Raw genomic sequence first — 25,434 nt, 5'->3', positions numbered from 1 at the left:
ACCAGCTCTGCTAGGGTGAGTAAAATGGTCAAAATGAGCTGTTCTCCCATTTGTGTCTGGAAGTAGCTAGCAAGCTAACCGAAGTTAGCCAGCTTGGGTGCTTGACTGTTGTTAGGACAGAACACTCGGATCAACCATTAAAGAGATGGGTGGGGCCAAAGCTTAAGAGGGAGTGAATGATGCTTAATGGGTGTAGACAAAGAAGAGCTCTCCAGTAGGTGTACCAAAATATTCAAAGGTAATTTTTTCAAAAGTGAGGTTACAAGTTCATCAACTTTCAAAGCAGAATGACTTTCCCATTGTTCCTCAACTGCAGTGTATGATATACTATTTTCTAGCCCGAGTCTCTACTTTTATTTGCTATGAAAACCTGTCAACTGCTGTCTGTATAAAATGTCCGAAAAAAGGAGGGAACACAATAAAGCTTCAGAACACAGTCTGCCTGGACTTTGACTGGCACATCTTAATAGAAGTCCAAAACTGACTACCATTAGTGAACCGTGATCAAAAATGCTTGTATAAATAGCAAAAAAACTCGGACAATCCCAGAGATTCTTACCCGGATATTGACATTCTAATGCTAAAAACACAAACATTTGCATACAGCCCTATCAAACGTGCTTCAAAAAATTTAATAATCCTTATATAAACACATTTAACATTTAGGAAATAACCAATCAATTATATTTGCTTAAATGTTATTTCTCAGTTTTTAGTTTTGACACACCAGGTATTTAAAATCTAACAAGAAAAATATTCAAACCAACTTATCCCAGCAATAGGGAAGTCCAGAGTTTTTCTGTAGAGTATAATTTTAGAGGACCAGTGAATCCCCATAGGGACAGAGGACGTCTGAGAGCTCAGGCGTAAACAAGTGTACTAACCTAGTTTATCTGCATGTATTGTCTCAAATAGCAGAATATGGTTTTGATAATAATCCTAAATACAAGTGGGAGCTCTTTCCTCTCATTTCAACAAGACCGGAGGTGAAATAATTGAGCCTGTTATTTTAAAACACAATAAACAAACACCGTAAAATAAATAAAGGACATCAAGGCTGAAAAAAAATAATCAGTCGTGAAATGATTTCAATCCTTTTATCTGAAGCAGTAAAGTGGGAGCATGTGCAGGATTCTGGAGCAATCAATCAATTATGTTACTCTTAAAGCTAGAATCCTTAGTTGCTACATCCATTTTTAGATGTATAAATAAATTATATATTGAGTCTTGAAGAATGTAACTTATAAATAATTCTGATCTCATGATGGTTAGTCCTTGCATCCATAGCTCTGCCTATACATTTGAGAGTGGATCCATTTCTCCAGCTCCATCCCTCAGCCGTTTAACAAAAACAAGTAGCGTGGTGTGGGTTTTGTTGGTTTTCCAACTGCAGATTTCCCCTTTAAGGATGATTGTACTTATAGCCAAAAAAAAGATATTGGGATATTCTTACACGTTTATTGATCAGGTCCAAGTGCACATGAATTGCTCCAGTACATGTGGTAGACAGGACATTTCTAACTCAAAAGACCAAGTAAGCCTTTATTCACTGGTCTTCACCATTCCAAAGTCAATCTAGACCAGTCAAACACAACAAGGACCATCGACACTTATCTTTCATCTGCCCCGTGCAGAGTTGAGAAGCCTCTTACTGAAATGACCACCATCCAAGAAAGAGAAGCAATAGCAATTCACAGCAAATGGACAATCTAAAGCCTCAATTGCTGTTTACAATGTCTGATAGGCCTGTCACAACAGCCGTCAAATACTCTGCTTTCAACACAGCATGTTGCACTGAGCATAACTACGGTCCGCACTAGCTCCTTAATGATTTTCAACTTTTTCATGCAGACTCTCAAACACAAGCTTTTCTCCTAACGAAAACAACCCCGTCCAGACAAGGCCAGTGTTTATCAAAAAAAAATCTTAAATGTTTCCACTGATGTCAATCAAGCAAAGTGACTGTGACTGGTCCAATTATAGGAAAGGTGAAAAGCAAAACAAGACGGCTCCGGTTCCAGCTTGGGCCTGGTGTAGTGTAGTGCACTGCAGTCAGCAGGAGAATCTGGGACCCGCTGACAACACAGAGAGCAACTGTGGAACAGCGCACCATAATACCAGGCCTTAGAAGCTGAGGATCACCTTTCAGTCTGGCAGGACTACCTGGCACACAAACACCAGCTAATTTAGTTACATTTGGAGAAGATGTCTGGATAGAAAAACAAGTCTGGGTTTGCAGTAGTCAGTTAGACAACTGTGTACTTTAGAAGTTCAGAACATCCTCCACAATAGATATAGTAACATCTCCCCCACTGTCTCCATGGGCCCATGGTGTAGATCCATGTTAGATAGATAGGGTCTAATCGTTTACTGTCTAGGTCCATGGCTGGGTCAGGACACCGTAGGGTTGAGCCCTGCTGGATGGCTGGAGGCTGGACTGCCTGCGGCGGTGTGTTTTAAATGAAGGAGCCATCTCTGTTGTGCTTGGCCCCGCACGCCTGTTTACTCTGGAGTGCCACGTTCATCATCCTTTCTTCCCTTCTCTTTATTCATCCTCCCACATCTCATCGCCCCTCCATCTGTTCGTCCTGTCTGCCCGTAATGGTCCAGTTCTCTGTTGTAGAGAACAAAGTGGATGCCGACACAGACAGAGGACAGACAGAGCCATAAGCTTTGCTGGAGGCCATTACACTTATTGGCCCAGGAGGTCAAGCCGAGCCACAGACAACCAGGCTGATTAGAAGAGCAGAGCAGAGCCAGCCACTAGGTTGGGGCTGTGTCCCAAATGGCACCCTATTCCCTTTACAGTGCACTACTTTTGACCAGGGCCCCCATTTCCATTTATAGTGCACTACCTTTGACCGGAGCCCTATGGGTACTGCATATTAAAACCCATAAAAAAATAGCCTTCTTTTCTCCTCCCCCCTTATTTTCTCTGGAAGCAGCATACTGTATGGACCAGCACAGGTTGAGGCTGCACTGCCAGGCAGGAGAGATAAAGCTGACTTCTCACTCAACAGTTCCCTACGCCACTAGGTTGGAGAAGAAATGTGCAGAGAGCCGTCGTCAGGGGACGGGTTTTCAGACAGGGTGGGAGAGTGGAAAGACAGAGAGTGAGATTATACAGAGGTCTGTCAAAGTTTCAATAAACCCTACTCCAAAACACGACCCAGGCTCTTGGACCACCTCGGGATAGAGTGGGCCTGCATGCCTGACGGGCCCTACTTGAAAGGTGCCCCAATGAAGTTGAGCAAATTAACTGGTGATGTAACAAGGTCAACAGAGGTTAGCTAAACATAGAAAAAAAGTTTGGGAATTTCTGAAAAATGTGGATGGCAAAGGACCATGTTTTCTACTTTCTGCACAAGACCTTTGGCCACAACGCACTTACTCTCTAGGTCTTAAAAACATTTGTCAGTTGAACCCTGCGTAGGTGGGTGGTTTACATGAACCTGCCCTGCCCTCCGGTGTGTGTAAGTATCACTGTGTTAATGCTGTGTGTGTGTGTGTGTGTGTGTGTGTGTGTGTGTGTGTGTGTTGCTGGGTTTTTACTTTACCTGGAGTGATGATGATGTTGTGGGCGTATTTGATCATTTTGACAGTCTGGTCCACGTTCCTATGATCTCCATGGGCTTGCCTGACCCAGTGGATGATGTACGTTGGCCAGGGAACGGATCATGGCCTAGCCCCTAGCCAGGGGGAGAGGAGAGAGAGGAGGGGGAGTACAGAGATGGATAGGATCAAAAGCTGCTCAGCCTTTTTGAGTCATCTGCATTTTTCAGTGAACCCAGTTTCTTTCAGGTAGTCAATGCAGCCAAGAAGAATTTAAGTACAGTTAGAGTTCCTCCTAGTGGAGAACGTTGGAAGCACAGAAACTGCCTCTTGCACATTTTAGCATGTTCATGGTTGACATGTAGGTTATGAGCTGATGCGGCCTATTTAACCCATTCTGTCTGATGTATGACACTTCCTAAATACAGACAGACGGAAGGAGTATAGGCTCCATACTTTAATCATTCTATAGCCCTCAAACTCAACTCTGGACCTCGAAGCCAGTTCCACTGCGTTTTTTCATTGTTCCCCTCTACATCAGGGACTAACTTAGACCTGGGACACCAGGTATGTGCAATTAATGATCAGGTAGAACAGAAAACCAGCAGGCTCCACACATCGTAGGGTATGAGTAGAATACCCCTGTTCTATAGGATTTGTGACACTTCGAAAATACAGACCAATGGACTTACTTACCACACACGATGCGGGAGAGAATGGCCCCTGAGGAGCAGATGAGGGCCCCTACGATGTTGAGCAGGTTGTTGCTGAGCAGGAAACCCTCAGCACACAGGGCCCAGCCGGAGTAGCTGCTGAGCACCGCGATGACCACCCATGGCTGTTGTCAGCGTCAGGCCCTAGAAGAGCAAGACTACCGTTAGACTGAAGGTTGATATGGCAGTGGGATTAATAAAACAAGACAATTCATTCATGTGTTGCTAAATTCAATATGTTGTCCATACTAAAGAAGGTATACATAGAACATGTGTCATATGTGTAGTAGGCCTGGCCTATATAAACTCACATGTCTGCATTGTCCTGAAACATGTGGGCATAAGCAGACAACCTGTATTATTGAATGGTAAACAGAGATATCTGATCAGGCTGTAGAAATGTAGTGTATTTAGCCCCTATCAGGTCACAGTGGGCCTCAGTCAGTGCATTAGGTGTTTGTCAAAATAAGGAGTATTCATTTCAAGTGCTCTCTATGATATCATCCTAGTGTTACTCTCCAAGATCCCTAACTCAGGGAAAGGCTCTTAACCAGAGCCAGCTACCTCACATTATGCAACGATACACTCCATCAAACAAACAGTGAGGGCAGGACTTGAACAATATCAGATCTCCTTTTAAAGACATTCACGCTCAGGCACAGGTGATTGTTTAGCTACACCTTTATCAGTCCGAGTGGTGTGATATTGTATACGTAAAAAATGAATATCCGTTGATTTATCCGACGTCAAAAACCACACGGAGGCCTGAGCAGCCAACATTCACAACGGTTTTAACCAGAACCACCTTCTCTCAGCGCCGCTTCAAAACCTCATCATCTTAGTTTACCTTTCATCTATCATCTTATTATGGACTGATCCTGTGGTTAATGCTTCCAATGAAAACTCTCCTTAAGGGCCAACAGTGGAGCAGGATTGTGAGCTGAGTGCTTTTTATTGAAGGATAGCTGAACTTAAGCCTACCTAAAATGGGCTAGAGCACAGGATTTCAAAAGGAGGTACGACTTCCATCGTATTTCTAAGAATCAGTTCAAAGATTACAGGTCAGTCCAGGTTGGTGGATATTAGGGCCATAGATATAGAATTAGTAGAACAGGAAAAGACTCTCAAACCATACAAATGTCACTGCACACTCATAACTTAAAACATTGATTTGAATGGGGATGTCCGTCCCAGTAATTCTATTTATGTGATTAGGGTAGAGGCGGCGTGTAGGTCGTACCATGACGGCCGAGAGAGAGGACAGAGTCTGTTGGGTAGCTGGGTAGCAGCACGTAGGGGATCATCAGGCACCCACTGGAGACCATCAGCCCAGTGTTCATAGCATCAGCACACCTGGAGAGAGGAGGAGAAGAAAGACTGTAGGCATGGACATATAGAGCTAAATGCATATCAGGACATTACTATGAGCTGCCCATCTAATTTATTATGGCCTTCATTTACAAGTATTCAGTCCTCATCCACTGTTGAGGAACAATCGGAAAGTGAGCATTTTATTTATTATCCAAGGAGGTTACTATCACACATGCTGTATGGATTAAAAAGGGAGTTGGACATTTATCCCTGAACTAATTCAGCCTTGGCAGGCAGGTAGAAAGATAACAGAGAATTGATTTTCATTTCAGAGACTGAAATGTGTTCATGAGGCTGTTTCATGCTTAATTGAAACTGAATACATGTTGATAATCAAATGAACAGAGCCAACATCTGGATTCCACCACCTGTGATATGGGACGCATTGTAATGTTTCATTAACTTCTTTCCTCATTTTGAAAGCCTTCCAAAACAAACCCACAACTGAAAAACAAAATGCAAAAGAAAATAACAAGAAAAACGTATCTAGCATGAAATGTGCATTTTGTGGAAAATGGACGTTTTAATCTTTTATCGGAGCAGGTTTTCCAGGTTCCAGTGGGACTGTGGAGTGGGAACGCTCCCTGGGATAATGCGTTCCAGCTTTCGGGAACAAGTGGAAAATGACTGGGGGCGGTGGGGCTAATTAGTGCCAAACTGGGAAAGGTTCCGCCTGGCCTAGCTTGGAGCAGGGGGGCCTGGGTGGCACGGCTGGGACAGGAGACTGAGAGGAGGGGTGCAGATTCGGGTACAGACGCTCAGGCATCAACCTGAAGGACCCAGACCACTATTGGTCTACTGGTCTACTACTGACCAGAGGGTTATTGGATCAAACCCAAGCTGTCTAAATTGAGATGTGGTGCCCATGATCAGAACATTCCTGAAAACGCAGGAAAATGTCTGCGTGTAATATATATACACTACGTGACCAAAAGTATGTAGACACCTGCTCATTGAATATGTCATTCCAAAATCATGGCCATTAGTATGGAGTTGGTCCCCGCTTTGCTGCTATAGAAGCCTCCACTCTTCTGGGAAGGCTTTCCACTTGATGTTGGAACATTGCTGCGGGGACTTGCTTCCATTCAGCCACAAGAGCATTAGTAAGGTCGGGCACTGATGTCGAGCAATTAGGCCTGGCTCGCAGTCAGCATTCCAATTCATCCCAAAGGTGTTCGATGGGGTTGAGGTTAGGGCTCTGTGCAGGCCAGAAACCATTTCTGTATAGACATCGCTTTGAGCACAAGGGCTTTCTCATGCTGAAACAGGAAAGGGCCTTCCCCAAATTGTTGCCACACAGTTGGAAGTACAGAATAGTCTAGAATGGAGCCTAGCCCGAACCTTGAAAAACAGCTCCAGACCATTATTACTCCTCCACCAAACTTTACAGTTGGCACTATCTATTCGGGCAGGTTGTGTTCTCCTGGCATCCGCCAAACCCAAATTCGTCCATTGGACTGCAAGATAGTTAAGCGTGATTCATCACTCCAGAGAATGCATTTCCACTGCTCCAGAGTCCAATGGCGGCAAGCTTTACAGCACTCCAGCTGACACTTGGCATTGTGCATGGTGATCTTAGGCTTGTGTGCGGCTGCTCAGCCAAGGAAAACCCATTTCATGAAGCTCCTGACGAACAGTTATTGTGCTGACGTTACTTCCAGAGGCAGTTTGGAACTCAGTAGTGAGTGTTGCAACTGAGGATAGACGATTTTTACACGCTACGCACTTCAGCACTCAGCGGCCCCGTTCTGTGAGTTTGTGTGGCCTACCACTTTGCGGCTGAGCAGTTGTTGCTCCTTGACATTTCCACTTCACAATAACAGCACTTACAATTGACCGGGGCAGCTCTAGCGGGGCAGAAATTTGACGAACTGACTTGTTGGAAAGGTGGCATCCTATGACGGTGCCACGTTGAAAGTCACTGAGCTCTTCAGTACGGGCCATTCTACTGCCAATGTTTGTCTATGGCGATTGCATGGCTGTGTGTTCGATTTTATACACCTGTCAGCAACGGGTGTGGTTTAAATAGCCGAATCCACTCATTTGAAGGGTTGTCCACATACGTTTGTATATAGTGTATGAATAATAACATCTATGGACAAATTAATCAAATCAATGGGCCATGATGATGAATATGTATAATGAATATATGTATTGCTTTAACTGCCTCATTTGCAGACAGGAAATGTAGGTCAAAGTGGAACCGTAAAAACTCATGGTGTGCTTGGCCTAGGATTTCCTACCCTTTTTCACTTGCAGCTCCCAACAAAAACAACATCCCACGTCCACCTCCCCAATCCCATAGAATTACATAGGACTCAAATACACTGCTCAAAAAAATAAAGGGAGCACTTAAACAACACAATGTAACTCCAAGTCAATCACACTTCTGTGAAATCAAACTGTCCACTTAGGAAGCAACACTGATTGACTATAAATTTCACATGCTGTTGTGCAAATGGAATAGACAACAGGTGGAAATTATAGGCAATTAGCAAGACACCCCCAATAAAGGAGTGGTTCTGCAGGTGGTAACCACAGACCACTTCTCAGTTCCTATGCTTCCTGGCTGATGTTTTGGTCACTTTTGAATGCTGGCGGTGCTTTCACTCTAGTGGTAGCATGAGATGGAGTCTACAACCCACACAAGTGGCTCAGGTAGTGCAGCTCATCCAGGATGGCACATCATTGCGAGCTGTGGCAAGAAGGTTTGCTGTGTCTGTCAGTGTAGTGTCCAGAGCATGTAAGCGCTACCAGGAGACAGGCCAGTACATCAGGAGACGTGGAGGAGGCCGTAGGAGGGCAACAACCCAGCAGCAGGACCGCTACCTCTGCCTTTGTGCAAGGAGGAGCAGGAGAAGCACTGCCAGAGCCCTGCAAAATGACCTCCAGCAGGCCACAAATGTGCATGTGTCTGCTCAAACGGTCAGAAACAGAACACCGTGCAGGACGTTTGGCATTTGCCAGAGAACACCAAGATTGGCAAATTCGCCACTGGTTCACACTGAGCACATGTGACAGACGTGACAGAGTCTGGAGACGCCATGGAGAACGTTCTGCTGCCTGCAGCATCCTCCAGCATGACCGGTTTGGCGGTGGGTCAGTCATGGTATGGAGTGGCATTTCTTTGGGGGGCCGCACAGCCCTCCATGTGCTCGCCAGAGGTAGCCTGACTGCCATTAGGTACCGAGATGAGATCCTCAGACCCCTTGTGAGACCATATGCTGGTGCGGTTGGCCCTGGGTTCCTCCTAATGCAAGACAATGCTAGACCTCATGTGGCTGGAGTGTGTCAGCAGTTCCTGCAAGAAGAAGGCATTGATACTATGGACTGGCCCGCCCGTTCCCCAGACCTGAATCCAATTGAGCACATCTGGGACATCATGTCTCGCTCCATCCACCAACGCCACGTTGCACCACAGACTGTCCAGGAGTTGGCGGATGCTTTAGTCCAGGTCTGGGAGGAGATCCCTCAGGAGACCATCAGGAGCATGCCCAGGCGTTGTAGGGAGGTCATACGGGCACGTGGAGGCCACACACACTACTGAGCCTCATTTTGACTTGTTTTAAGGACATTTACATCAAAGTTGGATCAGCCTGTAGTGTGGTTTTTCCACTTTAATTTTGAGTGTGACTCCAAATCCAGACCTCCATGGGTTGATAAATTGGATTTCCATTGATTATTTTTGTGTGATTTTGTTGTCAGCACATTCAACTATGTAAAGAAAAAAGTATTTAATAAGATTATTTCTTTCATTCAGATCTAGGATGTGTTGTTTAAGTGTTCCCTTTATTTTTTTGAGCAGTATATAACGCATCACTATTCCCAATAACAATCATCCGTCCTCACCTTGTAGTTTCCCATAAGCCACCAGGGATCCGCTGAACGTGACCCCTCCGATGAAGGTGTTCAGGTAGGCGATGATCTTGGTGAGGTTGGCAGCCGGGTCAGTAGCAAAGTGAGGGTACTCGATCATGTACTCTGCCACGTAGGTCAGCACTGCAGCCAGACCCACCAGGCGGTGGAAGGCAACTACCAGCTGGGGGAGGTCTGTGATCTGGATCTTCCTAGCGATACCCAATTCTGGGGGGCAGAGGGGATGAGGACCGGTCAACACACACAGAGACGTGCGCAAAGACACACACCCTAAGGACTGCTGGGAAACGGGCAGTCCTGAGGCACAGGTATGGCTGATGTTTTGGGGAAATTCCTTGTTTGTGAGTGCACCTCCGTGTGTGTGTGTTCTGGTGTGCGTGTTCTTCTTAAAGCCCTGCAGACATGGACGGGGTTAATAGGAGCATTTGGAAAAGCAAACAGGCTAAGGTCTGAACGGATGGTTTAGTCTAGGTTCCAACTTGATTCCAGGAAGAATGTAGATTGACCTGACTGGATCATGATTAAGACACGATGGTGACCATTACCTCAGCACTGCTGCAGTATGAGCAGTAAGCAGTTACTCATATGATTGAAGGAGACAACACATGTCGACTACAGTAAATAGCATACGTGGTTCAGATCATTCAAGCATGCAAATCCAACACACACACACACACACACACACACACACACACACACACACACACACACACACACACACACACACACACACACACACACACACACACACACACACACACACACACACACACAAAACATTAGGAACACCTTCCTAACATTGAGTTGCACCCCTTTTTGCCTTCAGATCAGCCTCAATTCGTCGGGGCATGGACTCTATAAGGTGTCGAAAGCATTCCACGGGGATGCTGGGCCATGTTGACTCTAATGCTTTCCACAGTTGTGTCAAGTTGGCAGGATGTCCTTTGGGTGGTAGACCATTCTTGATACACACGGGAAACTGTGGAGCATGAAAAACCCAGTGGCATTGCAGTTCTTGACACACTGAAACCAGTGCACCTGGCACCTACTACCATACCCAGTTCAAAAGGCACTTAAATAATTTGTCTTGCCCATTCATCCTCTGAATGGCACACATACACAATCCATGTCTCAATTGTCTCAAGGCTTGAAAAGCCTTATTTATCCTGTCTCCTCCCCTTCATCTACACTGATTGAAGTGTATTTAACAAGTTTTCACCTGGATTCACCTGATCAGTCTATGTCATGGTCAGTCTATGCCTAATGTTTTGTACACTCAAGCACGCACACACTTACCAGCGATGCCACCCACAGCCATGGCGGCACTCATCTGTGCCAGGAGTTCAGGGGTGGGCTTCAGGAAGCCCAGGGTGACAGCGATGCCCCCTGCCACACCCATCATGCCCAGGGCATTACCCAGGCGTGCAGTGGACTGGTTGGACAGACCAGCCAGGACTCCCACACAGCACATACCAGAGCCCAGGTACATCATCTACAGAGAGAGATAGAGAGAGAGAGAGAGAGAGAGAGAGAGAGAGAGACACTACAGTGCCTTAGATCCTGGGCCATGTTCAGTATGGCGCATCGTAGCATAACGTTTTGTTGCAAAAAATGTAAACCTGTTCTAAGTTAAAAAGTTCAGGTAATACATGCCCATTTCAGTCACGTTTTCTGCCTACTTAACAAAGCCGAATGAACACAATGCCTGAGCCCACCTGATTGGTGGTACATAGTGTGAGGGTTAGGTGATGCTCACCTGTTCAATGTTGTAGCCAGCCTGCATGGCGACTCCATAGCCCCCCACAAACAACCCGGTGGGCAGTAGGTACAGGTAGTTGTATTCTGGAGGGTCAGTGGGACGCTTGAACATGTCCAGCATCTTCTTGGTGACCAGGAAACCACCTGAGAGAGAAAGAGAACAAAACCAGTCAAAGTCAATCTGGTAGACAACGGTCTGCACATACACTCTTTTGGAACGCTTCAGGCATAACAGGGTGAAGACGGTCATATTTCAAATATTTATAGCACCCTTATTTGATATTTGAGTAACATATTAAAAGTGTGCGCACAAAAGGTTCCTAAAGGCCAACTCAGTGAATGTAGTAGCTGGGGGGTTTCTTGGTGGAGTCGCTCCCCTGATATAACGACCAGACGGAACACTTCATTCTGCTGGGGCGGATCACATTACATTCCAAAAGCAACCTCTGGGTTCTCTACATCGCCACTACACCCCCACACTCAGACAGGTTATCCAGTGGCTAACATCTGTCCACTTCAGCTGTACGTGCTAATTTTAGCCCAGCCCAGACCTCAATCACTTAAACACACCAATAATCTAAAAAAAAAAATATTTCAGACTTGAGGCTCAGAGTCAATACATTCAGATTCAAGAATGCAAAGGGCAGATATTGAAGAAAAGCATGCACAGGATTTTTCCGTGCTGCCGCTATAAAAACACATGGCAATACAAAAGGCTTTGTGGCACGAGCCAGAGGAAGAAAAAACTATTCCTCAACCCGTTGTATAAGGAGCAGGTACTCTATAAATTTCAGGGCTAGTTTATTGAAACTAAATTGGAGGGTAATTTTTTGGTGTATTCACTTGACAATATAAAAATTGTAGAAGAAGGGCTAGGAAACAAATGGTGGAATGTCCGTTTTTATGTTACTGAAGGTTTATGGGTGCTACGGTAGACCACTAAGAAATGTTGCATGTGGAATGGAAACCAATAGGGACTTTAAAACTAAATTAAACACCTGCTCTTTAAAGAAAATAAATATATATATATATAAAGAGGTGCACTTTAAGCACACTGGATCATATGTACAAAGAGATCTGAGAGAGTCATAATAACTGGTTATTACAGCAAATGGCTCAAATCTGCCAGAATGCCCCAGTATGAGGGATTTAAATCCCTGCCATGATCTTTGACCCTGCTCAGTGTTCTGGCCTGTTGGAGCGCCCTCGCACAGACTGGGACCTCTGGACCGCTGCAGCGTTTGCCTTTGAATGAGTGACTCAGCGGCTGTCTAGAACGATGCACCAAAGACTTTCCCGACACTACCATTAACAACATTCCCTCATTTCTTCTCAGCAGAGCTAGACTAAGCCTGGTTTATTGCATGGCCATGGCCCTTTTGAAGACCACTCAGTCATTTCCAGTTCACGTGTGAAGTTCCTTCTTTTCTACCTAAAGGGAGTTAGGGAAGGTCACGAACAGGGTCCGTGGATCAACTAACGGTCACAGCTGAGGAAGAGGGCACAGTGGAGCAATAAGCAGTTTCTTAATAGATAGTCAAGTGAAATAAATGGCCCTAAAGGGGTCTGATATCCACTTATCTTATGTATTCAAAGATCTTATATAAGGTCTCCAAAGGGGGTCCAATTTTGAGGTAAGAGGAGCTCGTCTGCTCTATTTAGTATCTGTTTTCACAGTTACTGTCTGGTTTAGTCCAGAGTCACTCACCAGCGATGTTGACCCCCCCCCCTCCAATGAGAGACAGACCGCCCACAGCAGTCAGACATGGAATAAACACACACACACAGTAAGCACAGCTTAGATCACATTACAGACATGTTTTTCAATTAGTCCCACATGTGTTGAACTGATGTCAAATGTCAAATGACAATGACAACACACTGAAACATTATTGCTTCTTTATCCATTGCCCTGTCAGACAAACAAAGCTTTATAACATTTGATGTGCTGTATAGAGAGGCATGTTTCTTACACATTGCATTCGAGCACAGCAGCACAGCTTAATGAGGAAAATGTCAGAGCGCAGAGGGAGTCCTGATAACCATCAGCCCTATAATGACTTACAAATGCAGCCTGCTGTACTGCAGTGAACAACACAACAACAGGCTGGTCAGACAGGGCCAACATGCTCCCAGTCATGTGTTTATGTGTCTGACTGAATGAGTGAGCTTTTCCTGGCTGTCCCATTCTGGAACTCCACAGTAACAATTAGTCACAGAGACAGGCCAAGGTTTGAATTAAAAGGTGACTGCACTCTACCTCAGTGTCACAGGAAATACATACAGCAGACAATTAGGCTAGAAACATTTACTCGCACACTCTGTCAAAAAGAGAGACATGGCGTCCCCCCCTGAGTGGCACTACGGCACTGCATCGCAGTGCTATCTGTGCCACTAGAGATCCTGGTTTGAGTCCAGGCTCTGTCACAGCCGGCGGAGACCCATGAAGCGCCGCACATTTGGCCCAGCGTCGTCCGGGTTAGGGGAATGTTTGGCCGGCCGGGATGTCTTTGTCCCATCGCGCTCTAGCGACTCCTGTGGCGGACCGGGCACATGCACGCCGACACGGTCGCAAGGTGTATGGTGTTTCCTCCGACACATTGGTGTGGCTGGCTTCTAAGTTAAGCGGGCATTGTGTCAAGAAGCAGTGCGGCTTGGCTGGGTTGTGTTTCAGAGGACGCACGGCTCTCGACCTTCGCCTCTCCCAAGTCCGTACGGGAGTTGCAGCGATGAGACAAGACTGTTACTACCATTTGGATACCACGAAATTGGGGAGAAAAAAAAAAGTTTATAAAAAAGCGAGACATGCTGCTCACAATATTCTAGACACCAGGTGAACTTTGAACCCTTAATGCCATCAGATCCTCACCTGAAGTTTCCCTCCCTTGAAAAGAGGGCGAGTTACTTTTGGAAAACAAAGGCGACATACTCAGGCCATAGAGATCACAGACATGCCTGACCAAATAGACACCAATACCACCTACCTACCACTGACTTATCAAGACAGCTCTTAGATAGTCAGCCAGCCATGTCTATATTGATCACACACACACACACACACACACACACACACACACACACACACACACACACACACACACACACACACACACACACAATAAAGGTGAAGTCCCATGGGATGACAGTTATCCCAGAAGCGTCTGTTTGTCAGGGCGGACTTCAGAAGGGAAAGACTTTAGCTAATTGTGACTCAACAGTTTCAGGTAGGTTAAAGAGTTGTCATGATGATAGTGCCATCCATTGGGCAAAACCAAGGGTTCCCCATCAAAAGTAACCCAACGCTCCAGACAGAGATTGACACAGACTTCTCTCTCTCCTTCTTAAGAATCTGAAATTCCAATATACTTCACTAACGTCTTGGGCTCGAACAGCTCTCTTAGCTTTATTACATTTGGCACCGCAATAACAATAACTCCAATGGCTTCAATGTTTCCACTTCTTTGCATGACCAAGATAAAAGGAATGGTTTAGGTAATGCCAAATATGTGGGGAACACACCTAAGAGACAATGTGTGAGCAGAGTGACTGAGAATGACTAGGGTGGTGCGGGGGCCAGGGTACAGTGGCAAGAAAAAGTATGTGAACCCTTTGGAAATACCTGGATTTTGCATAAATTTGACATAAAACTTGATCTGATCTTCATCTAAGTCACATCAATAGACAACCACAGTGTGCTTAAACTAATAACACACTAATTATTGTATTTTTCTTGTCTATATTCAATACATAATTTAAACATTCACAGTGTAGGTTGGAAAAGTATGTGAACCCCAAGGCTAATGACTTCTCCAAAAGATAATTGGAGTCAGGAGTCAGCTAACCTGGAGACCAATCAATGAGACGAGATTGGAGATTTTGGTTAGAGCTGCCCTACCCCATAAAAAACACTCGCAAAATGTGAGTTTTCTATTCACAAGAAGCATTGCCTGATGTGAACCATGCCTAGAACAAAAAAGATCTCAGAAGACCTAAGATTAAGAGTTGTTGACTTGCATAAAGCTGGAAAGGGTTATAAAAGTAACTCTAAAAGCCTTGATGTTCATCAGTCCACGGTAAGACAAATTGTCTATAAATGGAGACATGTCAGCACTGTTGCTACTCTCCCTGGGAGTGGCCGTCCTGCAAAGATGACTGCAAGAGCACAGCGCAGAATGCTCAATGAGGTTAAGAAGAATCCTAGAGCGTCAGCTAAAGACTTACAGACATCTCTGGAAGATGCTAACATCTCTGTTGACGAGTCTACAATACATAAATTCTGTGGACAGATTAAACTAAAGTTGTGTTGTTTGGAAGGAACACATAACACTATGTGTGGAGAAAAAAAGGCAAAGCACACCAACATCAAAACCTCATCTTAACTTTAAAGTATGGTGGAGGGAGCATCATGATATGGGGCTGCTTTGCTGCCTCAGGGCCTGGACAGCTTGCGATCATCGACTGAAAAATGAATTCCCGAGTTTATCAAGACGTTTTGCAGGAGAATGTAAGGCTATCTGTCCGCCAATTGAAGCTCAACAGAAGTTAGGTGATGCAAAAGGACAACAACCCAAAATACAGAAGGAAATCCACAGCAGAATGGCTTCAACAGAAGAAAATAAGCCTTCCGGAGTGGCACAGTCAGTCCTGACCTCAACCTGATTGAGATGCTGTGGCATGACCTCAAGAGAGCAGTTCACACCAGACATCCCAAGAATATTGTGGAACTGAAACAGTTTTGTAAAGAGGAATGGTCCAAAATTCCTCCTGACCGTTGTGCAGGTCTGATCTACAGAAAACCAGTTATTAATGGGTTCACATCCTTTTTCCACCCTGCACTGTGAATGTTAACACGATGTGTTCAATAAAGACATGAAACGTATAACTGTATGTGTATTATTAGTTTAAGCAGACTGTTTGCCTATTTTTGTGACCTAGATGAAGACCAGATCAAATTTTATGACCAATTTATGAAGAAATCCAGGTATTTCCAAAGGGTTCACATACTTTTTCTTGCCACTGTGTGTATAGTGTGGACTAATAAAGTGGTTCACAGGAACTGTGCAGTAGGTCTAGGGAGATAATTGCTCCATTGGATGCCACCACCATGCCTCTTCTGAAGTTAGCGTCTGGGGCGACATGAAGGCTTTAATGTTGGACCACCATGGGCTCATTAAGACATTCAAGCCTTTCCTGGTTCCTGGACCCAGACCCTTGCCCTGACTGCAGTGCCCTACCGCCGCCGGGAGGAACAAGGAAAAGCTTAATGAAGCACATCGCCCTCGAAAGCAGGAGATAACACAGCCAGCGTGTCACTTCCGCCCGTGTCAAGAGTAATCAACATGCTGCGAACACACACACACAGACCCCGTCTGTAACACTTCCTGTTAATGAAGTAGCTGTGGAGGGTGGGAAAGGGGGCAAAGAGCAACTAATAATGATCAGGAACTATTCATTTGCAATGGTGGCAAATTAATGTATTTTGCAACTAGGACTGAGTAATCATAAAATTTCCTCTCGCCACTATCCAAACATTGATTTACAATTGTATCAGCCTAATAATCAGTCTCTCTTTCATTTGCAGAATAAATATTCAATAACAGATTCCTCTTCTATAATTTATTAGCCTATATTCTTCTGCATTCACAGAGTGGAACCTGAGACCTATGCTTCTAGTTGCTTGAAGAGGATCCACACTCTAGAGTAGTACTTTAAAATCACCCAGACTACAAGGAGCATGAATCATTTCCTGTTCCCTCTAGGGCCAACTCATCACTGAGAGGAGAGCACCTGCAGGTGTGGAGGTGGAGGGAGAATCAGCTGCTAGTTCTGTGAAGGAATCTCCTCTGCACAGTTACAGCAATGCCTTTTAGAGATTAGTAAATCAAATGAATAACATCTGGGTTTTAAAATGTGATAAATTCTCATTTGAAACCAAATCCTAAGTGATGCATCTTAGGCCTGGATGCATTTTCTTCAGTAGTTTTACCTCCACATATATATATATATATATAAATATATATATATATATATATATATATATATATATATATATATATATATATATATACACTGCTAAAAAAAATAAAGGGAACACTAAAATAACACATCCTAGATCTGAATGAATGAAATAATCTTATTAAATACTTTTTTCTTTACATAGTTGAATGTGCTGACAACAAAATCACACAAAAATAATCAATGGAAATCCAATTTATCAACCCATGGAGGTCTGGATTTGGAGTCACACTAAAAATTAAAGTGGAAAACCACACTACAGGCTGATCCAACTTTGATGTAATGTCCTTAAAACAAGTCAAAATGAGGCTCAGTAGTGTGTGTGGCCTCCACGTGCCTGAATGACCTCCCTACAATGCCTGGGCATGCTCCTGATGAGGTGGCGGGTGGTCTCCTGAGGGATCTCCTCCCAGGCCTGGAATAAAGCATCCGCCAACTCCTGGACAGTCTGTGGTGCAACGTGGCGTTCGTGGATGGAGCGAGACATGATGTCCCAGATGTGCTCAATTGGATTCAGGTCTGGGGAACGGGCGGGCCAATCCATAGAATCAATGCCTTCCTCTTGCAGGAACTGCTGACACACTCCAGCCACATGAGGTCTAGCATTGTCTTGCATTAGGAGGAACCCAGGGCCAACCGCACCTGCATATGGTCTCACAAGAGGTCTGAGGATCTCATCTCGGTACCTAATGGCAGTCAGGCTACCTCTGGCAAGCACATGGAGGGCTGTGCGGCCCCCCAAAGAAATGCCACCCCACACCATGACTGACCCACCGCCAAACCGGTCATGCTGGAGGATGTTGCAGGCAGCAGAACGTTCTCCACGGCGTCTCCAGACTCTGTCACGTCTGTCACATGTGCTCAGTGTGAACCTGCTTTCATCTGTGAAGAGCACAGGGCGCCAGTGGCGAATTTGCCAATCTTGGTGTTCTCTGGCAAATGCCAAACGTCCTGCACGGTGTTGGGCTGTAAGCACAACCCCCACCTGTGGACGTCGGGCCCTCATACCACCCTCATGGAGTCTGTTTCTGACCGTTTGAGCAGACACATGCACACTTGTGGCCTGCTGGAGGTCATTTTGCAGGGCTCTGGCAGTGCTCCTCCTGCTCTTCCTTGCACAAAGGCGGAGGTAGCGGTCCTGCTGCTGGGTTGTTGCCCTCCTACGGCCTCCTCCACATCTCCTGATGTACTGGCCTGTCTCCTGGTAGCGCCTCCATGCTCTGGACACTACACTGACAGACACAGCAAACCTTCTTGCCACAGCTCGCATTGATGTGCCATCCTGGATGAGCTGCACTACCTGAGCCACTTGTGTGGGTTGTAGACTCCGTCTCATGCTACCACTAGAGTGAAAGCACGGCCAGCATTCAAAAGTGACCAAAACATCAGCCAGGAAGCATAGGAACTGAGAAGTGGTCTGTGGTCACCACCTGCAGAACCACTCCTTTATTGGGGGTGTCTTGCTAATTGTCTATAATTTCCACCTGTTGTCTATTCCATTTGCACAACAGCATGTGAAATTGATTGTCAATCAGTGTTGCTTCCTAAGTGGACAGTTTGATTTCACAGAAGTGTGATTGACTTGGAGTTACATTGTGTTGTTTAAGTGTTCCCTTTATTTTTTGAGCAGTGTATATACATTCCTGAATATACTACATTACAAAATAATGACGTGCCATTGTTTAGCCTTCTGTATCCAGTTCATTAAGACTAGTCTTCATAAACACGCACCAGAGATGGCGTTGGTGACGGACATGAGTGGGGAGTGAAGTGCTGGGCTCACCCACCACACCGTGTGGTAGCCCACAATGGTAGCCAGGGCCGAATGTGGTCCCCATCTGAGTGAAGGCTGCATTGGGGGTAGCCAGGCCCAGGCCTAAACGGGTGCCAAGACCTGAGAGGGGGAAAGGAGGGAGTAAGTTAATTAATAACTTAATAACACTACACCACACCACATATCCAATGTCCATACTGAATAGCAGGTCTGCAAACCCCATGAGGTGTTGACATGAATTTAATGAGGCCTGTGAGGCACACTAGAAATGCTGACTCTTTCTGTCGTCTGCTAATTTTCTTAAGTGAGGACAAGAGACAGATATGATGCCGTTAGCATTTCAGCTAGGCAGCAATTACAGCAACCAAACTGTAGTGGTGGCGACGTGCCGACCACAGCCAACCCAGAACGAGCTGCTCGGGGGAACGTGTGAATGGGGGTTTACAGGCCTGCCATCTACAGTCTCCACTACCAGAGCAGGGGTCTGTGGGAAACAGCTACAGCAACACTTCAGACAGACACAGCAGGGGGAGGGCTCGTCATCTCACATTTTATTATTCCCTGTTTCCTGGCACTAAGAGGCTGCTGGTGGTGGTTTAGGAGATGGGGGGGGGCAGGTTAGGTTGAGCTCTAATTAGGTGACCAATCCTCATTTCAAAGGAGCTCTCAGCCATTTTGCCTTTCTGGCCTCTCGCATGGTTGATCCGGTGGTCAGAAAATCAAGATGTTCCAGCAGCACCTTCCTTCCTTGGCTTCAGAGGGGAGAGAGACAGAGATACGGAGCGAACTAACTCATGAAAGGACATAAAGATAAATGTGCCTGTTTGTTTATCTCAGGGTGTTTATTTATGTGTGAACCCAGTTTGTGGCTCATTTATCTGAATGTTGGGGAAGAAGGCTGTGTTCTCTGGGTCTCTTTGATCTGATTCCAGAACAGACAGTTACTGCCCAGGATGGCCCAGGATCTAAGGCACTGTAGTGTCTCTCTCTCTCTCTCTCTCTCTCTCTCTCTCTCTCTCTCTCTCTCTCTCTCTCTCTCTCTCTCTCTCTCTCTCTCTCTCTCTCTCTCACAGACTAACCTCTGAGCCTCCGCCTGTAACCAATATAAATAATCTGCACAGATTTCAGTTCAGGGTAGCGTTTATGTCTAATCACGGCTGGTGCTGCTCTCAGAATGGGGTTACAGCTCACCTTTCCCACATTAGTCAGCTATGCGGATGACTTGCCAGTGTTAGTAGAGAATAGAACAATGTAATGAATGTGAAAGGTAATAAAACACTAACAGGCTGCTTTAACCCCCCACGACAGTCCTGTTAACCCAGGTCAGGGTGAGCGAGAGAAAGAGAGAGCGGGAGACCACCATACAAGCTCACAGAGACTCATGACATGGCTCGGTTTAGGAGGCCATTATTCTGACAGCCAGTAGTGTTGTTCTGGATCCTCTGCTTTCTGCTGTGTCAGCCATTTTATTCCCCTTACGTTATAATTAAGTAAACAACTGACTTAGATCCGGGTGGTGTTCATTAGGGCACACCGTAGCAAAAATTGTGGAACAGAAAATGAAAATGAGCATTAAGTCCAGGTACCTTCTAATCATTTTACCACGTTTTCCTCCATTTGGTACCTCCTCAACATGACCCTGGAAGGCAATTGTAAGTATAAGTGAATGAAGTGTCTAGGCAGTCAGTGCTGGTGTGTCTCACCTCCAGTGTACATGCCAGTGGTGGTCAGGGTAGCCTTGACGGGGGACTCGGCAGCAGCCTTCTCCTTGGCCAGCTCCTGCATGCTCTTGGGTTTGGGAGGGGCTGCCACTGTGATATTATCGGGCAGAGGAGCTGGGAAGAGGTTGTTTCCATTCTGCAGCAGATAGAGAGGACAACGTTGTTAGAACTACCAACAATGCAAAAACCAAAGGGAGCCTATGGGTTTAAAATTCACATTTTACCAATATCTTCCAAAACAATTTCCATAACCAAACATTGAGGCCCATTTCATTTGCGAACTGCAGAGGTAGAGCAAGTAAATTCATCATAGATTCCCTGATTAACCAGTCTTCCCTCGTTGTGCTAATAACAGATGTAACCAAACCCAGCTGCTTCACCTCACCTGCATGACAACGGATCCTCTGATGAAGTGGTCCATAGTGCCGTAGTTAAACTGCTCCTTGACCTCATAGTGGAAGTTCTCAGTGGAAGGGCTGATTGCACAGATGAGTCCGGTCAGGTTGTTGGAGTACAGGGTGCTGGACTGGGTAGGCAGGCGGCTGGGCAGGTCAGCGAAGCCTATGTGGGTCACACCCTAAAAATAACAGAAGCAGCTATTTTACTGAAAGACAAATTGTGGATTCTTCTTTCATCAACCTTTTAGAAAAGGATTTACACTATTTTAGTAGGTAACCTTGTGGTACCAGGTCTAGGCAATCCAAATGATACGGACATAAGCAGGTTCACCACGGTGTCAAAAGAGAAACAAATGATGAAACTGAAGATGAGAATAATAGCAGATTGTCTTGACTGACCTTGTGTACAGAGAGTTCTCCAGGCACGGTTGTCTCGATGTTTCCTCCAGCCTCAACGGCCAGGTCCACCACCACAGAGCCATCCTTCATGCTCTCCACCATGTTCTTGGTGATCAGGATGGGAGCCTTGCGATCTGAGGACACAGCACCATGGTCAGAGAGGTCAACACCATGTTGAATAAGCTTCTTGTCTGCAGTGCCAGCAGGGTGCTCAATCAGCACAGCATTTTGTACAACAATGTCTTAAAGTGTAGATTTAATGACAATTAATCAAACCCTGGCAAATAAACAAATTGCAATTTGTTGTTCTCGGTTTATGCTAGGCAATGTTTTCGGGTTCTTTCTGAAGTTTAAACTAGCTTGAAAGTAAACGGATGTCATGAGAACACAGAGAAACTCTTCCAAGGTCAAGTTGAACTGGTCAGGATATGACACAGCAGTACTGATCAGGCTAGGCTTGTGTAGACTAGACCAAAGGAGTCAGTCACTCCACCAGTGTTGTGTTAGAGACCACCTAAAACGAGACTGATTCAAGACTAAGACCGGAGGGGGGCAAGACCGAGTCAAAACTGGGACCGGGGGGAGATGAGGGGTTCGAGACAAGACCAAGACCAGAAAAATGATTGTAATTGTCAAATCAACACCATAATAAGAGTTCAAAATGTCCAGTGTTTCTGTGTTCATGTTTCAGAACAACATATGGATTCTTTGGACATTCAGAATGGTAAATAATGCATCCTGAGGGAAAATAGAGCCACTCTACCAATGATTACTAACCCAAACACAGTGGGGAACAATGGGCCTTCTACGCCTTCAGAGAAGAGCTAAGGATTTATAAAATAATCATATTATTATTTTCAATGATGTTCCGATTTAATCTCTTCAGTTGAAGAAAAAAAATACCCCAGAAATATGCAATCTGGATTTTTCTTTGGTGGTCTCTGGAGAGATAAATCTAGCTAGCTAGCCAAGTCAGCCATTGGCTAGGCCATCAGACGCTTGATATAAAAGCATCTGCCAATCAATTGTATTAGGGTAATTTATTGGAGTGACAGTGGAATCAACCAATCACATTTTGTAATGGGGTGGGACCATGTATACAAAAAGGTCTGCCTTCTCTAAGGCCAGCAAGCCATTGTGCAATAGCGAGCAATAGTTTTCCCACAAAAGTAAATTAAAGTAAAGTTACGAGTAAAGTAGGAATCCCAGGTTTCAATAGGTGATAAGATTAATATTTCAAGAAAGGAGTGTATATATTTGGCCTTGCGAAGCATTTTTTGGCGCTGAATGACTAGAAGCTGATAATTGTGTTTTTTACTCCGCTGGTCTTGGCTGGTCTCGGCTGGTCTCGAGAAGAAATTACGAGTCCTCACTGTCTGAGACCGAGTCAAGACCGAGTAAAAACGTATCCGACACAGAGACACTCAATATGTGGTCTCGAGACCAAGATCGGTTTTGAGTACTGCATCACTGCTGCCCACCCAACAGGACATGTAGTGCTAGTATAGTGGACAGGATAACATGTTCTAGACATGGGACCATTACATAACATCAATGACTTTGACACCACATGCCATGTCAGTGGAAATGAAAATGTCATTCACAACTACAGCTGCATATCTTATCAAGGCCGTCTACCAATGTAAACAACGTATGACAAGAGAGAGTGCCTTCAGAAAGTATTCACACCCCTTGACTTTTTCCACATTTTGTTATGTTACAAAGTGGGATTAAAAATGTATTTTTTTTGTCAATGATCTACACACAAAAAGTTGTAATGGCTTGGCACTCTAAAAGATGTCGCATAAAGCTTACTTCATTATTATTATTTTTTAATTATTTTCACTGCATCGGGGATTGCGTACACAGACATTTCGGCTTTACCTTCTAGGTACAATTTTGTTTAATTCAAAACAGCACTTGTACTGAACAACTGATGAGCAGCAGGTGCCTCTAATCAGGGTTGCCACTCCTCTGCCAATCAGGGATGTGGCTTTTCTGGTCTACCTGTATACAAATGAGTTACAAAGAAATACAGAATTCTAGGGTATGGGAGCAGGCACGAAAGGCAACTCATAAATCAACTGCCCCAGGTGTCCGCTCACGTAAATACATCATAGCCCACCACAAATCATTTTTGTTTGTCTGAATTTGCGGGTTTTACGCATCAGCAAGCTTCTGGGAGAGTACGATTGTTCTCTTTTGATTAGTCAACAATCTAAACAAGATACTATGTAATGTCAAAGCAGAAGAAATATTCAATACATGTTAGATTCACCTTTGGCAGCGATTACGGCTGTGAGTCTTTCTGGGTAAGTCACTTAGAGCTTTCCACACCTGGATTGTGCAACATTTGTCCAGTATTCTTTTCATAATTCTTCAAGCTCTGTCAAATTGGTTGTTGATAATTGCTAGACAATCATTTTCAGGTCTTGCCATAGATTATCAAGCAGATTTAAGTCAAAACTAATTTAGGCCACTCAGGAACATTTGCTGTCTTGGTAAGCAACTCGAGTGTAGATTTAGCCTTGTGTTTTAGGCTATTGTCCTGCTGAAAGGTGAATTAATCTCCCAGTGTCTGGTGGAAACCAGGTTTTTCCCTAGGATTTCCATTCCGTTAGTTTTTTTATCCTGAAAAACTCCCCAGTCGATTACAAGCACACCCATAAAACTGAGTTACTTTGCCACATTTTCCTCAGTATTACTTCAGTGCCTTGTTGCAAACAGGATGCATGTTTTGGAATATTTTTAATCTGGACAGGTTTCCTTCTTTTCACTCTGTCAAATAGGTTAGTACTATGGAGTAACTACATTGTTGTTGATCCATCCTTAGTTTTCTCCCATCACAGCCATTAAACTCTAACTGTTTTAAAGTAACCATTGGTTCAAAGTGAAATCTGTGAACGGTTTCTTTCCTCTCCGGCAACTGAGTTAGGAAGTACGCCTGTATCGTTGTAGTAGCTGCTTGTATTGATACACCATCCAAAGTGTAATTAATAACTTCACCATGCTCAAACAGATGTCTGCTTTTTACATTTTTGTACCCATCTACCAATAGCTGCCCTTCTTTGCAAGGCATTGAAAAACCTCCATGGACTTTGTGGTTGAATCCGTGTTTGATATTCACTGTTCGACTGAGGGACCTTACAGATAATTGTATGTGTGGGGTACAGAGATGAGGAAGTAATTCAAAAATAATTTTATAACACTATTAAGGAAGGGAATAATACCAACTCAGCCTTGAGGGGCAGAGTTAACCAGATGGATAGGGCCTAACCACTACCTTAACTGCACTAGGTAACTGAGCTGATGAAGCCTTAAAGCAGCTTAGAACCTGAGAGGATTGGACAGATTAAAGCTGATGATAGCAGTACATGCACTTCGTACATGATTGAGGAAGAACGACGAAGGGGTGAAATCAGGGATGACAACAGACTGGTTGCCAGTCTTTCTGTTCTCTTGCCAACTCCTTATGGCTTGACGATGACAATGGAGTAGGCCAGAACAGAAACAGATCAGACTAGGAGGACAGCAGTGCAGAGGAAGATGTAAAGCAAGTCGAAGAGGACAAAGCGATACAGATTTGTCTCTATGGGAGGGGATAGCGGTAGTGAGGTGTGTGTTTGGTGGTCACTATGCATACCAGGGATAAGTGCCGTGCTGAGGAGGATGTCTACTTCCAGACATTGCTTGGCAAACAGCTTCATGTCAGCCTCGATTAACTCCTTGGACATCTCCTTAGAGTAGCCGCCTTAGCCGTCACCGGCCTCCTTAATGTCCACCTCCAGAGTCTGAGCTCCCAGCGACCTGAACTGCTCTAGGGCTGCCGCTCTGGGAAGGGGCACAGGGGACGTCAT

The 25,434-nt window shown here is 44.9% G+C and overlaps 1 pseudogene; it reads right to left on the bottom strand.

Moving 5' to 3' along the window:
• The window catches only part of LOC115160259 (NAD(P) transhydrogenase, mitochondrial-like), a 33,545-nt pseudogene extending 8,111 nt beyond the window's left edge, over window positions 1–25,434 (bottom strand).

The sequence above is a fragment of the Salmo trutta genome, chromosome 23 (genome assembly GCF_901001165.1).
Source record: "Salmo trutta chromosome 23, fSalTru1.1, whole genome shotgun sequence".
In the NCBI taxonomy this organism is placed as follows: domain Eukaryota; kingdom Metazoa; phylum Chordata; class Actinopteri; order Salmoniformes; family Salmonidae; genus Salmo; species Salmo trutta.
Note: the sequence above shows the minus strand (reverse complement) of the source record. Positions and strands in the feature narration are given on the sequence as shown.